Source organism: Pongo pygmaeus, chromosome 5 (genome assembly GCF_028885625.2).
Source record: "Pongo pygmaeus isolate AG05252 chromosome 5, NHGRI_mPonPyg2-v2.0_pri, whole genome shotgun sequence".
In the NCBI taxonomy this organism is placed as follows: domain Eukaryota; kingdom Metazoa; phylum Chordata; class Mammalia; order Primates; family Hominidae; genus Pongo; species Pongo pygmaeus.
Window position 1 is genome coordinate 88,544,590 of NC_072378.2, and position 19,582 is coordinate 88,564,171.

Consider the following 19,582-nt stretch of genomic DNA (forward strand, 5'->3'; position numbering starts at 1 on the left):
CCCCCTCTCTCTCCCTTCTTCGGTCTCCCTCTCCTTTTTTCGGTCTCCCGCTGTTATCGAAGCTGGACTGTACTGCCATGATCTCAGCTCGCTGCAACCTCCCTGCCTCGGGCTCCTGTGACTCTCCTGCCTCGGCCTGCCGAGTGCCTGGGATTGCAGGCGCGCGCCGCCACGCCTGAATGGTTTTTGTATTTTTGGTGGAGACGGGGTTTCGACGTGTTGACCGGGCTGGTCTCCAGCTCCTGGCCTCGAATGATCTGCCTGCCTCGGCCTCCCGAGGTGCTGGGATTTCAGACGGAGTCTCGCTAACTCAATGCTCAATGGTGCTCAGGCTGGAGTGCAGTGGTGTGATCTTGGCTCGCTGCAACCTCCACCTACCAGCCTCCTGCCTTGGCCTCTTAAAGTGCTAAGATTACAGCCTCTGCCCCGCCGCCACCCCGTCTAGGAAGTGAGGAGCATCTCTGCCTGGCCGCCCATCGTCTAGGATGTGAGGAGCCCCTCTGCCCGGCCGCCCTATCTGGGAAGTGAGGAGCGCCTCTGCCCGGCGGCCCATCGTCTGGGATGTGAGGAGCGCCTCTGCCCGGCTGCCACCCCGTCTGGGAGGAAGTGAGGAGCGCCTCTGCCCGGCTGCCCCGTCTGGGAGATGAGGAGCACCTCTGCCCGGCCGCCCCGTCTGGGAGGTGAGGAGCGCCTCTGCCTGGCCGCCACCCCGTCTGGGAGGAAGTGAGGAGCGCCTCTGCCCGGTTGCCCCATCTGGGAAGTGAGGAGCGCCTCTGCCTGGCCGCCACCCCGTCTGGGAAGTGAGGAGCGCCTCTGCCCGGCTGCCACCCCATATGGGAAGTGAGGAGCGCCTCTGCCCAGCCGCCCCTTCTGGGAGGTGAGGAGCGCCTCTGCCCGGCCGCCCCGTCTGGGAGGTGAGGAGTGCCTCTGCCCGGCCGCCCCGTCTGGGAGGTGAGGAGCGCCTCTGCCTGGCCGCCACCCCGTCTGGGAGGAAGTGAGGAGCACCTCTGCCCAGCTGCCCCATCTGGGAAGTGAGGAGCGCCTCTGCCCGGCTGCCACCCCCTATGGGAAGTGAGGAGCGCCTCTGCCCGGCCGCCCACTCTGGGAAGTGAGGAGCGTCTCTGCCTGGCCGCCCACTCTGGGAGGTGAGGAGCGCCTCTGCCTGGCCGCCACCCCGTCTGGGAGGAAGTGAGGAGCGCCTCTGCCCGGCTGCCCCATCTGGGAAGTGAGGAGCGCCTCTGCCCGGCTGCCACCCCGTATGGGAAGTGAGGAGCGCCTCTGCCCAGCCGCCCCGTCTGGGAGGTGAGGAGCGCCTCTGCCTGGCCACCCCGTCTGGGAAGTGAGGAGCGCCTCTGCCCGGCCACCCCGTCTGGGAAGTGAGGAGCGCCTCTGCCTGGCCGCCACCCCGTCTGGGAGGAAGTGAGGAGCACCTCTGCCCGGCAGCCCCGTCTGGGAGGTGAGGAGTGCCTCTGTCCGGCTGCCACCCTGTCTGGGAGGAAGTGAGGAGCACCTATGCCCGGCTGCCCCGTCTGGGAGATGAGGAGCACCTCTGCCCGGCCGCCCCGTCTGGGAGGTGAGGAGTGCCTCTGCCCGGCCGCCACCCCGTCTGGGAGGAAGTGAGGAGCACCTCTGCCCGGCCGCCCCCTCTGGGAAGTGAGGAGCGCCTCTGCCTGGCCGCCACCCCGTCTGGGAGGAAGTGAGGAGCACCTCTGCCCGGCAGCCCCGTCTGGGAGGTGAGGAGTGCCTCTGTCCGGCTGCCACCCTGTCTGGGAGGAAGTGAGGAGCACTTATGCCCGGCTGCCCCGTCTGGGAGATGAGGAGCACCTCTGCCCGGCCGCCCCGTCTGGGAGGTGAGGAGCGCCTCTGCCCGGCCGCCACCCCGTCTGGGAGGAAGTGAGGAGCACCTCTGCCCAGCCGCCCCCTCTGGGAAGTGAGGAGCGCCTCTGCCTGGCCGCCACCCCGTCTGGGAGGAAGTGAGGAGCGCCTCTGCCTGGCTGCCCCATCTGGGAAGTGAGGAGCGCCTCTGCCCGGCAGCCCAGTCTGGGAAGTGAGGAGCGCCTCTGCCCGGCCGCCCTGTCTGGGAGGTGAGGAGCGCCTCTGCCTGGCCGCCACCCCGTCTGGGAGGAAGTGAGGAGCGTCTCTGCCCGGCCGCCCCGTCTGGGAAGTGAGGAGCGCCTCTGCCCGGCCGCCCCCTCTGGGAAGTGAGGAGCGCCTCTGCTCGGCAGCCCCGTCTGGGAAGTGAGGAACGCCTCTGCCCGGCCGCCCCATCTGGGAGGTGAGGAGCGCCTCTGCCCGGCTGCCACCCGGTCTGGGAGGAAGTGAGGAGCGCCTCTGCCTGGGCGGCCCCGTCTGGGAAGTGAGGAGCGCCTCTGCCCGGGCGGCCCCGTCCGGGAAGCGAGGAGCGCCTCTGCCCGGCCGCCCTGTCTGGGAGGTGAGGAGCGCCTCTGCCCGGCTGCCCTGTCTGGGAGGTGTACCCAACAGCTCCAAAGAGACAGCGACCATCAGGAGCGGGCCATGAGGACGATGGCGGTTTTGTTGAAAGGAAGCGGGGGGGAAGTGTGGGGAAAGGAAGGAGAGATCAGATTGTTGCTGTGTCTGTGTAGAAAGAGGTGGGCATAGGAGACTCCATTTTGTTCTGACTGGGAGAAATTCTTCTGCCTTGGGATGCTGTTGATCTATGGCCTTTCCCCCAGCCCCATGCTCTCTGAAACATATACTGTGTCAACTCAGGGTTAAATGGATTAAGGGCGGTGCAAGATGTGCTTTGTTAAACAGATGCTTGAAGGCAGCATGCTCTTTAAGAGTCATCACCACTCCCTAATCTCAAGTACCCAGGGGCACAAACACTGCAGAAGGCCGCAGGGTCCTCTGCCTAGGAAAACCAGAGACCTTTGTTCATGTGTTTATCTCCTGAGCTTCTCTCCACTATTATCCTATGACCCTCCCATATCCCCCTCTCCGAGAAACACCCAAGAATGATCAATAAATACTTCATAAATTAAAAAAAAAAAGAAAGAAAAAAAAAGAAAAATCCCCATTATTTCTTCTTTTGAAAAGTGTCCAGAAAAAAAAGAAAAGCAGTACACGGTGGCATATACCTGTAATCCCAGTACTTTGGGAGGTCAAGGTGGAAGGATTGCTTGAGCTCAGGAGTTTAACACCAACCTAGGCAATATTGCAAGACTCCATCTCTACAAATAATTTTTTTAAATTAGCTGGGATAGCCAGGTGCAGTGGCTCACACCTGTAATCCCAGCACTTTGAGAGGCTAAGGCGGGCAAGTCACTTGAGGACAGGAGTTTGACACCAGCCTGGCCAACATGGTGAAACCCTGTCTCTACTAAACATACAAAAATTAGCTGGGTGTGATGGCATGCACCTGTGGTCCCAGCTACTCGGGAGGCTGAGGCACGAGACTCGTTTGAACCCAGGAGGCGGAGGTTGCAGTGAGCCGAGATTGCACCACTGCACTCCAGCCTGTGTGACAGAGCAAGACTCTGTCTCTAAATAAATACATTAATAGCTGGGTTATTATATTATTATTATATTATTATAAATACAAAAATTAGCTGGGTGTAGTGTTGTGCGCCTTTGGTCCCAGCTACTCAGGAGACTGAGGCAGGAGGATCGCCTGAGCCCAGGCGGTCAACGCTGCCATGAACCATGATCACATCACCATACTCCAGCCTGAATGAAAGACTGAGACCCCCATCTCAAAAAAAAAAAAAAAAAAAGAGAAAGAGAGAGAAAGGTGTCTGTTTGTGTCATTTTGTACTTTGTCCACTTTTTAATGAGGTTGTTTGTTTTTTGCTTGTAAATTTAAGTTCCTTATAGATTCTGGATATTAGACCTTTGTGAGATTCCCAGTTTGTGAATATTTTCTCTCATTCCATGGGTGGTCTGTTTACTCTATTGATAGTTTCTTTTGCTGTGCAGAAGCTTTTTGGTTTAATTAGGCCCCGTTGTCAATTTTTGGTTTTGTTGCAATTGCTTTTGGTGTCTTCATCATGAAATCTTTGCCAGGCTGTATGTCCAGAATGGTATTTCCTGGGTTATCTTCCAGGGTTTTTATAGTTTTAGTATGTTTTGTTTTGTGTTTTGTTTTTCTGTTTTTGAGACTCCAGCCTGGGCAATAGTCTTGCTCTGCCGCCTAGACTAGAGTGCAATGCTGCAATCTCAGCTCACTGAAAACTCCACCTCCTGGGTTCAAGCAATTCTTGTGCCTCAGCCACCAGAGTAGCTGGGATTATAGGTGTGCACCATCATGCTTGGCTAATTTTTGTATTTTTAGTAGAGACAGGGTTTCGCCATGTTGGCCAGGCTGGTCTCAAACTCCTGGCCTCAAGAGATCGACCAACCTTGGCCTCCCAAAGTGCTGGGATTACAGGCATGAGCCACCGCTCCTGGCCTTAGTGTTAGATTTTACATTTAAGTCTTTAATCCATTTTGAACTGATTTTTGTATATGGAATGAAGGGGTCTAATTTCAATCTTCTGCATATGGCTAGCCAGTTATCCTAGCACTATTTATTGACTAAGGAGTCTTTTCCCCATTGCTTGCTTTTGTTAGCTTTGCTGAACATCAGACAGTTGTTGTGTGACATTATTTCTGGGCTCTCTATTCTGTTCCATTGGTCCGTGTGTCTGTTTTTCTACCAGTATCATGCCGTTTTGATTACTATAGCCTTGTAATATAGTTTGAAGTCAGGTAACATGATGCCTCCAGCTTTATTCTTTTTTGCTTAGAATTGCCTTGGCTATTTAGGCTCTTTATACATGTGACCAAGAAGCATATGAAACAATGCTCAACATCACTAATCATTAGAGAAATGCAAATCAAAACCACAATGACCTACCATCTCACAACAGTCAGAATGGCTATTATTAAAAAGTAAAAAAATAACACATCCTGGCAAGGTTGCAGAGTAAAGGGAGTGCTTATACACTGCTGGTGGGATTATGAATTTGTTCAGCCATTGTGGAAAGCAATTCAGTGATTCCTCAAAGAACTTGAAACAGAATTACCATTCGGCCCAGCAATTTCTTTTATTATTGGTTATATGCCCAAAAGAATATTAATCACTCTGCCATAAAGACACATACACATGTATGTTCACAATAACAAAGACGTGGAATCAACCTAAATGCCCATGAATGGTAGCCTGGATAAAGAAAATGTGGTACATATACAACATGGAATACTATGCAGTCATGAAAAAGAATGAGATCATGTACTTTCCAGCAACATGGATGGAGCTGGAGGCCATTAGCCTAAGCAAATGAATGCAGGGACAGAAAACAAAATATCACACGTTCTCACTTTTAAGTGGGAGCTAGACCCCCAAAACACATGAAAACAAAGAGGGGAATAACAGACACTGAGGCCTACTTGAGGGTTTGAGGGTTGAAGGTGGAAGGAAGGAGAATCGCTTGAACCCAGGAGGTGGAGGTTGCAGTGAGCCAAGATCGTGCCATTGCACTCTAGCCTGGGCAACAAAAGCAAAACTCTGTCTCAAAAAAAAAAAAAAAAAAGGAAAGAAAAAAGAAAGTAGACCCCTACCTCTCATCATTTACAAAAATCAAATAAAAATGGATTAAAGACTTAAATCTAAGTAATGAAACTACTACAAGAAAACATTGGGGAAATTCTCCAGGGCACTGGTCTGGGAAAAAAAATTCTTGAGTAAATACCTCACGGGCACAGGTGACCAAAGCAAAAATGAAGAAATAGGATCACATCAACTTACAAAGCTTCTACACAGCAATAGATACAATCAAAAAAGTGAAGAAAACAACCCACAGAATGGGAGAAAATATTTGCAAACTATCCATCTGACAAGAGATTAATAACCAGAATATATAAGAAGCTCAAACAACTCTATAGAAAAAAATCTAATAATCTGATTAAAAACTGGGTAAAAGATCTGAATAGACACTTCTCAAAAGAAGGTGTTCAAATGGCAAGCAGGCATATGAAAAGGTGCTCAACATCATTGATCGTCAGAGAAATACAAATCAAAACTACAAGGAGATATCATCTCACCCCAGTTAAAATGGCTTTTATCCAAAAGACAGGCAATAAGAAATGCTGGCGAGGTTGTGGAGAAAAGGGAAACTTTGTACACTGATGGTGGGAATGAAAATTAGTACAACCACTACAGAGAACAGTTTGGAGGTTCTTCAAAAAGACAAAAATACAATGCAGCAATCCCACTGCCAGGTATTTATCCAAAAGAAAAGAATTCAGTATATTGAAGAGATATCTGCATTCCCATGTTTGTTGCAGCACTGTTCACATAGCCAAAATTTGGAAGCAACTTAAGTGTCCATCAACAGATGAGTGGATATAGAAAATGTGGTACTTATACACAGTGGAGTACTACTCAGCCATAAAAAAGAATAAGAATGTTGTTGTCATTAGCAACAACATGGATGGAACTGGAGATCATTATGCTAAGTAAAATAAGCCAGACACAGAAAGACAGACAAACATTGCAGGTTCTTACTTATTTGTGGGATCTGAAAACCAAAACAATTGACTTCATGAAAATAGAGAATAGAAGGATGTTTACCAGTAGCTGGGAAAAATAGTGGGAGGGTGTTGGGGAATGGTCAGGATGATTAATGGGTAAAAAAAAAATAGTTAAAAACAATGAATAATACCTAGTATTTGCTAGCACAACAAGGTAACTATAGTCAATAATAACTGTATATTTTTAAATAACTAAAAATGTATTATTGGATTATTTGTAACACAAAGGGTATTATTGGATTATTTGTAACACAAAGGATAAATGCTTGAGGATACCCCATTCTCCGTGTTGTGATTACTACGCATTGCATGCCTGTATCAAAACATCTTAGGTACTCCATAAATATGTACCTACTATGTACCCACAAAATTCCAAAAAAATTTTAAAAAAGAAAGAGAAAATACTTATTGTGTACTATGCTTATTATGTGGGTGATGAAATAATCTGTATACCAAACCCCTGTGGCACACCATTTACCTACATAACAAACTTGCACATGTACCCTTGAACCTAAAATAAAAGTTACAGTAAAACAACGAAAAGAAAAATTCCCATTAAAAGCCTGTTTTGATTGAGAAATCATGCTTGCTTGCCTTTTATATTACATAATAGTAAGAGGAATATTGCCCCTCAGTATCCCAAACAAGGCAAAAGAGTTGTCGTTGGACATTTCCATGGATCTACAACTTCTGCTGCAGGAAGCAATAAAACAGGCCAGAACAATAGCGCGCGCACACAAACACACACACATACACACACACACACACACACACACACACACACACACACACACACACCAGAATAGGAGTCAGGTAGTTTGTGCAGTAGCTCATCAGCTGACTGGGGGCAAGACTCCTTTGCTGCCTGCCTCTGATATCCACAATCAGCCCCCAGTGTGTCAGCACCTGCAGGACCACCTCAGCCAGAGCAGAGACCCATAAGCAGTGCCATTTATAACTAAATACTGATAAACTAGATTAACAGGGAGCCAAGAGCAGGTAAAAACTTTGGCTCAGTCTCTGTCTTTGGGTGCCCTGAGTTGTCTGTCTTCATTGTAAGCACAAGATTTAGAGTAAGATCTGATTCTGACCAAGAGAAAGGAAGCAACTTCAAGATTAGAGCCTAGAACAGCCCTCAACTACACATGTCCATAACTCCCTGCACTGCTGTTTGTAGAACTCATAGTCATTTATTTAATGTTTATTCTCCCCATCAGAATATAAGCTCCATAAAGGCAGAAATAAATCTGTCTTGTTCTCTGTAGTATTTTCATCAGGTCATGCATAGTATGACCTCAATAAATATTTGTTTGAAAAAAAAAATCTTAGCCAGGCACAGTGGCTCATGCCTTTAATCCCAGCACTTTGGGAAGCTGAGGTGGATGGATCACTTGAGCCCAGGAGTTTGAGACCAGCCTGGCCAACACAGCAAAACCCTGTCTCTACTAAAAATACAAAAAACTTAGCCGGGCGTGGTGGTGCACTCCTGTAGTCCCAGCTACTTGGAACACTGAGGCATAAGAATCATTTGAACCCAGGAGGTGAAGGTTGCAGTGAGCCGAGATTGCACCACTGCACTCTAGCCTGGATGACAGAGTGACACTCTGTCTCAAAAAAAAAAACAAAAAACAAAAAACAAAACAAAACAAAAAACCTTTGTCTCTTCTTCATTATACTACCATTTGCAAGTTTCATGAAGACCATCCTAAAAGCCATCTTCTTGTGTCTTATCGTGTGTATTCTTCACTATATCCATTCATTTATTCTTTCATTTAATCACTTATTTAACTAATATTTATACAATAACGTTGAGGTAGCAAATATTACTATTAAAAATGTATTTATTTATTTGAGACAGGGTCTCGCTTTGTTGCCCAAGCTCGAGTGCAGTGGCACAGTAACGACTCACTGCAGCCTCAACCTCTTGGGCTCCAGCCATCCTCCCACCTCAGCCTCCTGAGTAGTTGGGACTACAGGCACCTACCACCATACCTGGCCAATTTTTGTATTCTTTGTAGAGATGAGGTTTTGCCATGTTGCCCAGGCTAATCTGGAACTCCTGGGCTCAAGCAATCCTCCAGCCTCGGCCTCCCCAAGTGCTGGGATTATAGAAGTGAGCCACTGTGCCCAGCTAAAAAATCTCCTACCCTTAAGAAGCTCATGATCTGTAAGAGGCCCACAGGTTAGTAAATCACAATATGATATAGAAGCGGCACAATAGAGTATAAAAGGGATACTATAGACATAGTAGTTAAAATAGCAATGAAGTGCTTTTTTCCCCTGCTAAAATTAACAAACATAAAAATAAAATAGTAGTAGTCAATCCCACCATGTTCCATCCTAACAGACTCCCAGTTTGTGTGCCTCATCCATGCAATCAGGTGACTCAAGAGAGGCTGACTTCATTCTCAATTCCAAAAGCTGACTCCACACAAACCAAAGGTCATAATCCCATCCAGTGGGATTGCTAGTGATTGGTTCAAGAATACAAGTTTAAACCAAGGGTTGGCTGGGCAGGGTGGCTCATGCCTGTAATCCCAACACTTTGGGAGGCCGAGGTGAGAGGATCCCTTGAAACCAGAAGTTCAAGGCCAGCTTGGGCAACATGGCAAGACCTCCGGAGGTTGAGGCTGCAGTAAACTGTGTTAGTGTCACTTCACTCCAGCCTGGGTGACAGAGTGAGACCCTGTCTCAAAATAAAATAAAAATAAGCCAAGGGTTAAGCTTAAAGTGAATTACATTGCCCCGAGGACTATTCTATGTCCAGGAAGAAGCACATGACCTAAAAATGGCCCAATCAGATTTAAAATGGAACTTTATTCCATCATTAGGGTAGCATTCTCCGCCTCCTGTGCAGAACACAAACAAGGAAATAAGCTGCCCCAGCTTGTGATCTGAGGGAACCCTGAGGACAATGACAGACAGTCAAGAGTGGGGAGGGAGATGTGAGATAACTGCAGTAAAATATGGCTAGAACCCAAATTATAGCATGCCTGGGCCCTGCTCTACTTCTGAGATTTTTTCAAGCAGCAATTACCATACATTCCTTATTGTTTAAGACAATGTGAATTAACAGTTATTTGTTACTTGCACCCAAAAGTATCCTAACAGAGCAAATAAAGGTATTGTAAAACTGTGTAACAAGATGAGGAAATGTTAATGCTTATACTACTAGTCCCTAAAAAATAGAATACAAGATAATATACACATAATGGTAATAGCAATATTAAAAAGTCAGAATATTTACAAAAATGCTAGCAATAATTGCCTTTGGATAGATATACTCCTGAGAACTGTTTTTCTGAGTCTCCCAATTTTCTGGAATAAATATATCTTACTACTAAAATAAAAAATCATTTGGAGATGTTTTGGAAACCGAGGCATGAATGCCTAACTCTATCTAGAGAAGTTAGAGTGGACCTTATGAGGAAGTGACGTGAGCTGACACTGTAACAAGTAGCATTTGCCAGAGGAGAAAGAAAGGGGTAATTCTAGGTCATGTTTACTTCCTTTGTTAGGTTTGGGCACATTAACTGCCATTAGCCTTAGTTTCCCCATTTGTAAACTGGGAGTATTACCTACCTCACAGAGTTTTCTTTGGAATTTTAAGTTATTATTATTATTATCCTTTATGTTATTGTTATGTCAAAGGCAAAGGGTCGTCAAAGTGCATGTCTGGCTCAGGGAGTTTTGAATTTTTTTTTTTTGAGATGAAGCTTCACTCTTGTTGCCCAGGCTGGAGTGCGGTGGCACAATCTTGGCTCACTGCAACCTCCACCTCCTGAATTCAAGACATTCTCCTGCCTCAGCCTCCCAAGTAGCTGGGATTACAGGCATGTGCTGCCACGTCCAGCTAATTTTGTATTTTTAGTAGAGACAGGGTTTCTCCATGTTGGCCAGGCTGGTCTCGAACTCCTGACCTCAGGTGATCCACCCACCTCAGCCTCCCAAAGTGCCGGGATTACAGGGATGAGCCACCACACCTGGCTGAGTTTTGAATATTTTGTGTGTCTGAAGCATGGGACTCATGGGAAGGATGGGGCTGGAAATCTAGGCAGTAAGTAGCAAGGTCATGAAGGACCTTGGATGTTGTGTGAGAGATGGAGCTTCAATAAGCTTGAAGCCCACCCTGTTTGGGAAAGCCGGATTCAGAGGTCACCTAGAACTGTTCTTGGATTCCACCTTGGCCCTCTGTGATCCCTTAGAAATGTGCTTGGACTGATTCACACTGTCTCCAGTACCAAGCTGAAAAGAGGCAAGAAGGTAAATATGTCCTCCCCTGAGAAAGTTGATTCGTACTTTGCACCAGCAGGCTGTCATGGAAACAGGACAGCTACGCACTTCTCAAAACAATTGAGAGAGACCATTCTGAATACTGCCAAGTCCTGTGTTTGGTTCTGCAGGGTGAAGGAACTGGTACCTTTTGCCTGTGGCGTTTGCAGCATCTTTTCACCTCCACCCTTTTGACAATCATGTGACATGCCAAGGAACTGGTTTTTTCACCTATAGGCCTGTGGTTCTTCCCTCTTTTTGAGAGTGTAATGAAAACTACAGGCCCTCGCCTGAGAAATAGATATATTCATGTCATTCATCTATACTACTTTAGAGAGTTCTTTTGTCCATATGTCTGCTAAATATCTGTGGGCCATAGGTTAAGGACCTCTCTTGGAGAAACGATGCATCATTGAAGAGTTTTAAGAAAGGAAGAAGCCAGTCACTGCAGTAGTGTGGTAGAAGATGGATTTGGAAGCTGAGACTAAAGGCAAGAATACCATCCATGAGAACACAGCAAAAGTCTGAAGGTCAAATTGACAAGAGCCTGAACTAAAGCAGCATACGTGGAAAAGGAGAGGAGGTGATGATTAGAGAGAAGGCTTATATAGGTCTTCGTGATGGAGTGTGTGGAGGGTGGGAGAAGACAGCCTGAGGGAGAGGATGGGGTTCTGGAATCCTCCTTTGTCTTCACTCACCATGGTTGAAGCTGTGGACTGCCAGTAGAGTAAGCTCTAAGCTACATAACGTTTAGGTCTCTACCATGCCATCTCCCCACAAGTACAGCAACCACAAATTTCTAATCTGGTGAATGTGTATGATCAATAATGTTAAACAATGAAAATAACCACAGAATAAATTTATTAAAAGTTCTGGTCTTCTGGAAGTACCCTCTGTAATAAATCTCCTGTGTCAACTTTTTTTAAAAAAAAGCAAGACTAGGAACAATTTCTCAGAAAGTATCATTTTGTATTACAACAGAAATCTATTCTTTTCATAATGTTAGTTGAAGTAGCCACCTAGAAACAATCAATTTTAGCAGAACATAGAGTACTTCTACAAAGATTTATCACCAATATAGATTTCCTTTTTTAACTTAATGACTCACCAGCAAAAACCTTTAAAATTGGAAGGCTCTGTGCTTTGTGAGATTGCCAAAGTTAGTCACTGATTTATTCCCCTAAGTGTAATTTGAAAGAACCTGCTATGTAAATCTGAATACTGTTAAACCATGCACCATGAATCTTTTAAAATCTAGTTTTCCTATTAATGGTGCCTAAATGCTTAAGAGTAGAATCACAAATTAGGAGGGGGAAGGGAGCCCTCTGGGACCTTTTCTGTGAGAAACTTTTGTGCTACAATTCCTACTGAACCTGCATTTGGAGGATCAGCAGCAGATTCAGCAGGAATGGAAACAGAGAACTGGGTCCTTCGGCAGACAGACCTAACTTTCCAACCACAATAAAGACTGATGTCTTAAGGCTGGATAAATACTCCTGAAATTATTGAGTTTATCACAGAAAGGGGACCCTGAAAAGAAAAGTCATTCTTGAGTTAAAGCTACAAACAACTATGAATTGTAATAAATTTTCTAAAGGAAATGTGCACAGTACTATGATCATGTCTTTTTTCCTGTGAAAATGTCTGCAATGGGATTGACTTGGTCTAGGAGTGTTAGAGGAGTTTTCTTTTTTTTTTTCCAGGCAGGGTCTGGCTCTAGCACCCAGGCTGGAGTGAAGTGGTGTGATTTCGGCTCGCTGCAGCCTCCAACTCCAGAGCTCAATCAATCCTCCCACCTCAGCCTCCTGAGTAGCTGGGATTACCAGTGCATGCCACCATGCCCAGCTAGTTTTGTATGTTTTGTAGAGACGGGGTCTTTCCATGTTGCCCAGGCTGGTCTTGAACTCCTGGACTTAAGAGATCCTCCCACCTTGGCCTCCCAAAGTGCTGGGATTACATGTGTGAGCCACTGTGCCCGGCCAGAGGAGTTTTCTTGAAGTGACTCTTTCCCTTATCTAATATTGCACAACAAACTACCCCAAAACATAATAGCACAAAGTAACAAGCTTAAAGAAGACAAAAGAGATATAGACAGGAACCACTTCATTTGCACACAATTTTGTAATTCGGGCTGGGCTCAGATGGTCAGTTTCTCTGGTCTTGTCAGTGGTCACTCATGAGGCTGCATCCAGCTGGCACTTAGGCTAGGCCACAGCTGGGATTCTCGCACGTAATCTTTCCATTTGGTCTCTCCAGCAGGATAATCAGACATTTTACATGTTGGCTCAAGCCTTCCAAGAGCACAAAAACAGAAGCTGCCAGCCTTTCCTAAGGCTTAGGCTTGGAACTGACACAGCATCATATCTGCTCAATTCCACCGGTTAAAGCAGTCCACCCAGAGTCCAGGAAAGGGGACTATCACACAAGGGCATGAATACTGGAAGATGGAATTCATCAGGGGCCACCTTGTAACAAGCTATTACAGTGACCTTAGGCAGCAACCTGGAAGATGAGTAAGAGTTAACTGGGCAAAGAGGGAGGAAGAATGTTCCAGGCAGGGCAGTAGTATATGCAAAGCAGTTATGGCAGAGGATCCCCAGGCGTTTCTAAGTGACTGAAAGAAAGCCAAGTTCGCTGGAGCACAGAGATCAAGGGAACAGGGGGTACAGGCAGGAAGGGGCCAGACCATGTGGTGCCACTGCATTCTTTAGGAAACTTTCAAACACAAGTGGTAGAATCCCAATGCAAACCAACTCAAACAAAAATATAAACAAACCAAAACAAGATAAACAAAAATAAAAAGAGAAAGAGAATTTATACACTTATGTTCCTGGAAAGTCCAGGGCCCAGTAGGTTGACTTCAAGTATGGCTGTATCCAGGGCTTCAAATGACATCACCAGGAATTTGTCTCCCTCCATCTCTCTCCCTCTCTTTTATTTTTAGATGGAGTCTCATTCTGTCACCCAGGCTGGAGTGCAGTGGTAGCATGATCTCGGCTCACTGCAACCTCTGCCTCCCAAGTTCAGGAGATTCTCCTGCCTCAGCCTCCCGAGTAGCTGGGATTACAAGACCCCACCACCATGCCCAGCTAATTTTTTGTTTTTTTTGAGACAGAGTCTCACTCTGTTGCCAGGCTGGAGTACAGTGGCGTGATCTCAGCTCACTGCAATCTCTGCCTCCTGGGTTCAAGCGATTCTCGTGCCTCAGCCTGCCGAGTAGCTGGGACTATACAGGCACCTGCTACCACGCCCGGCTAATTTTTGTATTTTTAGTAGAGACAGGGTTTCACCATGTTGGCCAGGATGGTCTCAATCTCCTGACCTTGTGATCTACCCACCTGGGCCTCCCAAAGTGCTGGGATTACAGGCATGAGCCACTGCACCCAGCTAATTTTTGTATTTTTTAGTAGAAACAGGGTTTTGCTATGTTGGCCAGGCTAGTCTCAAACTCCCGACCTCGGGTGATCCACCCGCCCCGGCCTCCCAAAGTGCTGGGATTACAGATGTGAGCTACCACACTCAGCCTCTTTTATATTTTGAATTTTTTTTTTTTATTTTGAGACAGGTTCTCATTCTGTTGCCCAGGCTGGAGTACAGTGGCAAGATCACTGCAGCCTCTAACTCCTGGGCTCAAATGACCCACCTCAGCCTCTCGAATAATTGGGACTACAGGTGCATGCCACCATACCAGACTAATATTTTATTTTTTGTAGAGACAGGATCTCATATGCTGCTGAGCCTGGTTTCAACTGCTGAGCTCAAACAATCCTCCCACTTTGGCCTCCCAAAGCGCTGGGATTACAGCCATTGAACCACCACACCCGGCAGTCTCACCTTTCTAAAATCCTTTAGTGATTCCCCATTGTCTACAGGAACACTTCTTCTCCCAGAAGTCCATCACCATCCAGCCCTTGTCTCCCTTCCCAACTTTGTCTTCCCCGCTTCTTCCCCAACTTCCTCACCCCAGTTATACCTCAAAGGCTCCGTGCTCTTTCCAGCTTCTAGGCCTTTTAATATACTGCTTCCTTGCCCTGGCATGCCCTTCTCCTTCAGTTTTCCTTTTATCAGTACAGCATAGTAATTGGGTCACACCTTCTTTTAAATCCTGACTCCTCTGTTTGCTAGCCAGGATGTTAGGCAAGTTACTTAACCTCTTGAGCTTTATTTTCCGCTCCTGGAAAATGGAGATAATAACAACCACGACCTCTGAGACCTAATGTAAAGATTGTTTTGTTTTTGAGACAGGGTCTCACTCTGTTGCCCAGGCTGGAGTGCCGTGGCACCATTGCAGCTCACTGCAGCCTCAGTCTCCCCAGGCTCAGGTGATCCTCCCACCTCAGCGTCCCAAGTAGCTGGGACTACAGGCGTGCACCACCACGCCTGGCTAATTTTTGTATTTTTTGTAGAAACAGGGTCTAGCCATGTTGCTCAGGCTGGTCTCGAACTCCAGGGCTCAAATGGTCCTCCCACCTTGGCCTCCCAAAGTTCGGAGATTACAGACGTGAGCTACCACGCCCAGCCAGGCTGTGTGTTAAGAGCTGCTGCTCTTTTTTGTTTTTTTAACTCCCCTCCTTCTTTTTTTTTTTTTGACAGGATCTCCTTCTAGACCCCAGGCTGGAGTGCAGTGGCATGATCTCGGCTCACTGCAACCTCTGCCTCCCAGGTTCAAGCAATCCTCCTGTCTCAGCCTCCTGAATAGCTGGGACTACAGGCATGTGCCACCATGCCTGGCTAATTTTTGTAATTTTTTGTAGAGACAGGGTCTCACTATGGTACCCAGGCTGGTCTTGAATTCCTGAGCTCAATCAGTCCCCCCACCTTGACCTCCCAAAGCTCTGGGATTACAGGTGTGAGCTACCATGCCCCACCAAGAGCTGTTGCTTTTTATTAATATTTGAAACCACCTCCTATTTCCACCTCCACATACCTAGCACAATGCCTGGCATCTTCTCAAACTCCAATACACATTTAATGAAGGTAAGTTTATGATCTCAAGTGTGATTTCTGTTTGGATTTGGTTCATGTAAAAATGGAGGAACCAGCCGTGAATTCTCAAATAAGTTTCAGTCTGTGGCAAGCACAGAGCTGGGAGATGCATCAAGGGAAACAACTGAAAACTTGTCTGGAGATTATTGTAAAAAAAAAAAAAAAGAGAGAGAGAGAAGTGACTATAACTGAAAGAGTACCTGGCCCTGGAATCTTTTATATGATGAAAATTTTATGGGGTTCTAGTCTCTGCTTCTTGAAGATACAGTGGAGCTAGAAAAGATCCAGAGGACACCAAAAATGATTAAGGGCAGAAGGAATCACGTACGCTGGTAAAAATAAAAAAGATGCCACTGCAAAAAAGTTCATCTTAAACTCACAAAGAATAGCGTAATTTTCTCAAATCCTGAAAAAAATCGAAATAGGCAACATTCCTTGAAGCCTGACTGTCCTTCCAACAAAAATAAAAGAAGTAGCTCTATGTATAGCATGTGCTAAAATATAGAATCCATTACTCCAAGAGGCGGTGGCTACAGAAAATAAACACTACAAGACAGGGCTGGGTTCAGGGTCAAGCCAGCCAGGCAGTTGCCCCAGGTGCCTCACATAGGCACAAATCATTTGCAAATAAATTATAATGTGGTGTTTGTTAACTCGCATTTCCACATACAGCTTCTTACAGTTTACATCAGGAAAATTTCCCTGGCACTGTTGAAACAAACGGTGCCTGTGAGTAGAATTTAAAGAAAAGAGGCCAGGCGCGGTGGCTCATTCCTGTAATCTCAGCACTTTGGGAGGCCGAGGTGGGCGGATCACCTGAGGTCAGGAGTTCGAGACCAGCCTGGCCAACATGGTGAAACCCGGTCTCTACTAAAAATACAAAAATTAGCCGGGTGTGGTGGTGAGTGCCTGTAATCCCAGCTATTCAGGAGGCTGAGGCAGGAGAATTGCTTGAACCCAGGAGGCAAAGCTGAGATCGCGCCATTGTACTCCAGCCTGGGCGGCAAGAGCAAAACTCCATCTCAAAAAACAACAATGAAAAAAAGAATTTAAAGAAAAGAAAAGCAAAAATCTCATCATGTGAATTCATCTACTTTGGAATATTTTTGAATTGTACATATAAGCAGCCTCATCAACTAAACCTCTGGATTCAACAGTGAATGGATGGCCTTGGTGCTGTTTACCGGAAGAAGCAAGTAATTTATTTTCTTAACTTCATTTTAATCTCTTTAATACACCTTACAAAAAGTTATCTTGTTCCAGACAAAATCACGAAAGGAAACTAGAAAGAGAACAAGAACCACAGAGAAATGGGAATTATTGTGCAAGTTTTTTTTTCAGATCATTAAACTTTACATTGGCTAGTGGAAGTAAGGGAGAAAATTAATCTTAAGTAAATAATTGTATCAATAATATGTAATTTAATACACTTTACATTTAGAAATGTTGAACAACTACTTAAGATTCCTTAAATATTATTATTTTGAGGGGCTCCCATTCTGGGGAGCTGAGTTTCTCCATTATATCTTAATTGCTTAGGAAAGAGTTGTGAAAGTCCATACCAAGTTATAAATGGCAATTTAGATTTTAGTTTTAAGATAGCTTGGGATAATAATCCTTGAGCAAACCAACCCACCAGGCTATGAATAAAGGAGCTAGAGGGTATGAAAGTTCTTTAAAACTTGTCATTGCTGCGCTAATATACTTTAGGCCCCTGCCTGCTCCAGCCCTCCTGCCCCTGCAGTGTTGATTATGATACTGCTTGGCTGTGCAGGTCTAGAAACAGAAAAACTGTCCTGCTCTATTAAAATGAGCCTTCCCACTGGCCAGTTGGGAAATGGTCCCTAGAGCTGGCATGCCTGGTGTGTGAGCCACCCAGCTCCCATCATGCCTGATTCTCCAGAAGGGCACATCTCTCATGCCAGGTGTTCTGCAGCCCTGAGATGCAAGGACTAGAGCCTAGCCTTGACTTCTGGGTGACAGGCTGTCAAAATCAGCTCTGCCAACCCTTGCACTGGGTTCTGACTCTCAGCAGACCCCTTCCCCTGAAACTGACCCTATTTCTAATCATCTCTCTTACGCATTAGGTCCTCCTATTTCAATACTTTGGGAAGCCCCAAAGAAAGCAGAGAAACAGGATTCCTGGCTCCAAGTTGTCTCCTTCATCCTCCAGATGTAGAAGCTTGCATTATCGACTTGAGTCATCCTGCTCGTCTTTTCAGATTGCTCTACCCAATGCCTGCCAGACCCTTGCTCTTACCTACCCCTCCCCTCCCCAGCCCGTGGGGATTTCCAACATAGTACTCACCCAGGGTTCTGCTTTTTACTATAAATTTTATAGTATATATAAACAGTACATACATGTACATACTACTTTTAGTATATTTTAAATATAATACCATACACACATGTATCTATAACCTCAAAAATTGCACTATGGGTTATATTATGAATACGGTTTAAACTACTTTTTGATGTAGTTTAAATGAAACAGCAATTGCCTCTCCTACATTAAACCATAGTGCAATTTTCAAAAGACAAAGCATGTGGTGGGAATATGAAATGGTTCAGTCACTTGGGAAAACAGTTTGGTAGTTCCTCACAATGTTAAACATAGCGTTAACATGACCAAGCAATTTCATTCCTAGGTATATGCTCAAAAGAAACAAGAACATACGTCCACACAAAAACTTGTACACAAATGTTCACAGCAGCATTATTCATAACAGCCAAAAATGGAAATATCCCAAATGTTCATTAATTGATCAATGGACAAACAAAATGTGGTATATTCCTACAACGGAATGTTATATCCATACAATATAATGTATAGCTATCCAGTGGAATCTATACATCCATGCAGTGGAATGTTATGTAAAAAAGAATAAAGTGCTGATACATGCTAAACCATCATTGAACCTTGAAAACATTATGCTAAGTGAACAAAATCAGCCACAAAAAAACACCTATTAGCTGGGCACAGTGGCTGTGCACCTGTAATCCCCGCAACTTGGAAGGCCAAGGCACAAAGATCCCATGAGTCCAGGAGTTTGAGTCAAGCCTGGGCAACATAGGGAAACCTGCATCTCTAAAACAAACAAATAAACTTTTAAAACAATGCATACCATATGATTCTACTTATATGAATTTCCAGGAAAAAAATCTATAGAGACAGAGTTTCATCATTGTCTGAGGAGTGGGAGTGATGGATAAGAAGTGACTGTTTCTTTTGGGGGTGATGAAAATGTTCTAAAATTAGATTGTGGGGATGGTTGCACACCTCTGTGAATATACTAAAAACATCTGAGTTGCACAGTTTAAATGAATAAGTTATATAGTATGTGAATTATATCTCAACAAAGCTGTTTAATAAAAAGATGTTTTGTTTATGCCTAACAAAAATTGTGTTTATGTTTTGCTTATACATGGCATTTAAAGAAGATATTTTTTAAAAGTTTGAGCCAGGCGAGGTGGCTCATGCCTGTAATCCCAGCACTTTGGGAGGCTGAGGCGAGTGGATTGCCTGAGGTCAGGAGTTCAAGACCAGCCTGGCCAACATGGTAAAACTCTGTCTCTACTAAAAGAAAAAAAAAAAAAAAAATTAGCCAGGCCCAGTGGTGCCTGCCTGTAATCCCAGTTACTAGGGAGGCTGGGCCTGAAGAATCACTTGAACCCAGGAGGCAGAGGTTGCAGTGAGCCAAGATCGGGCCACCTTACTCCAGCCTGGGTGACAGAGTGAGACTCTGTCTCAAAAAAACAAAAAAACAAAAAGTTTGATTACACAAGAAATAAT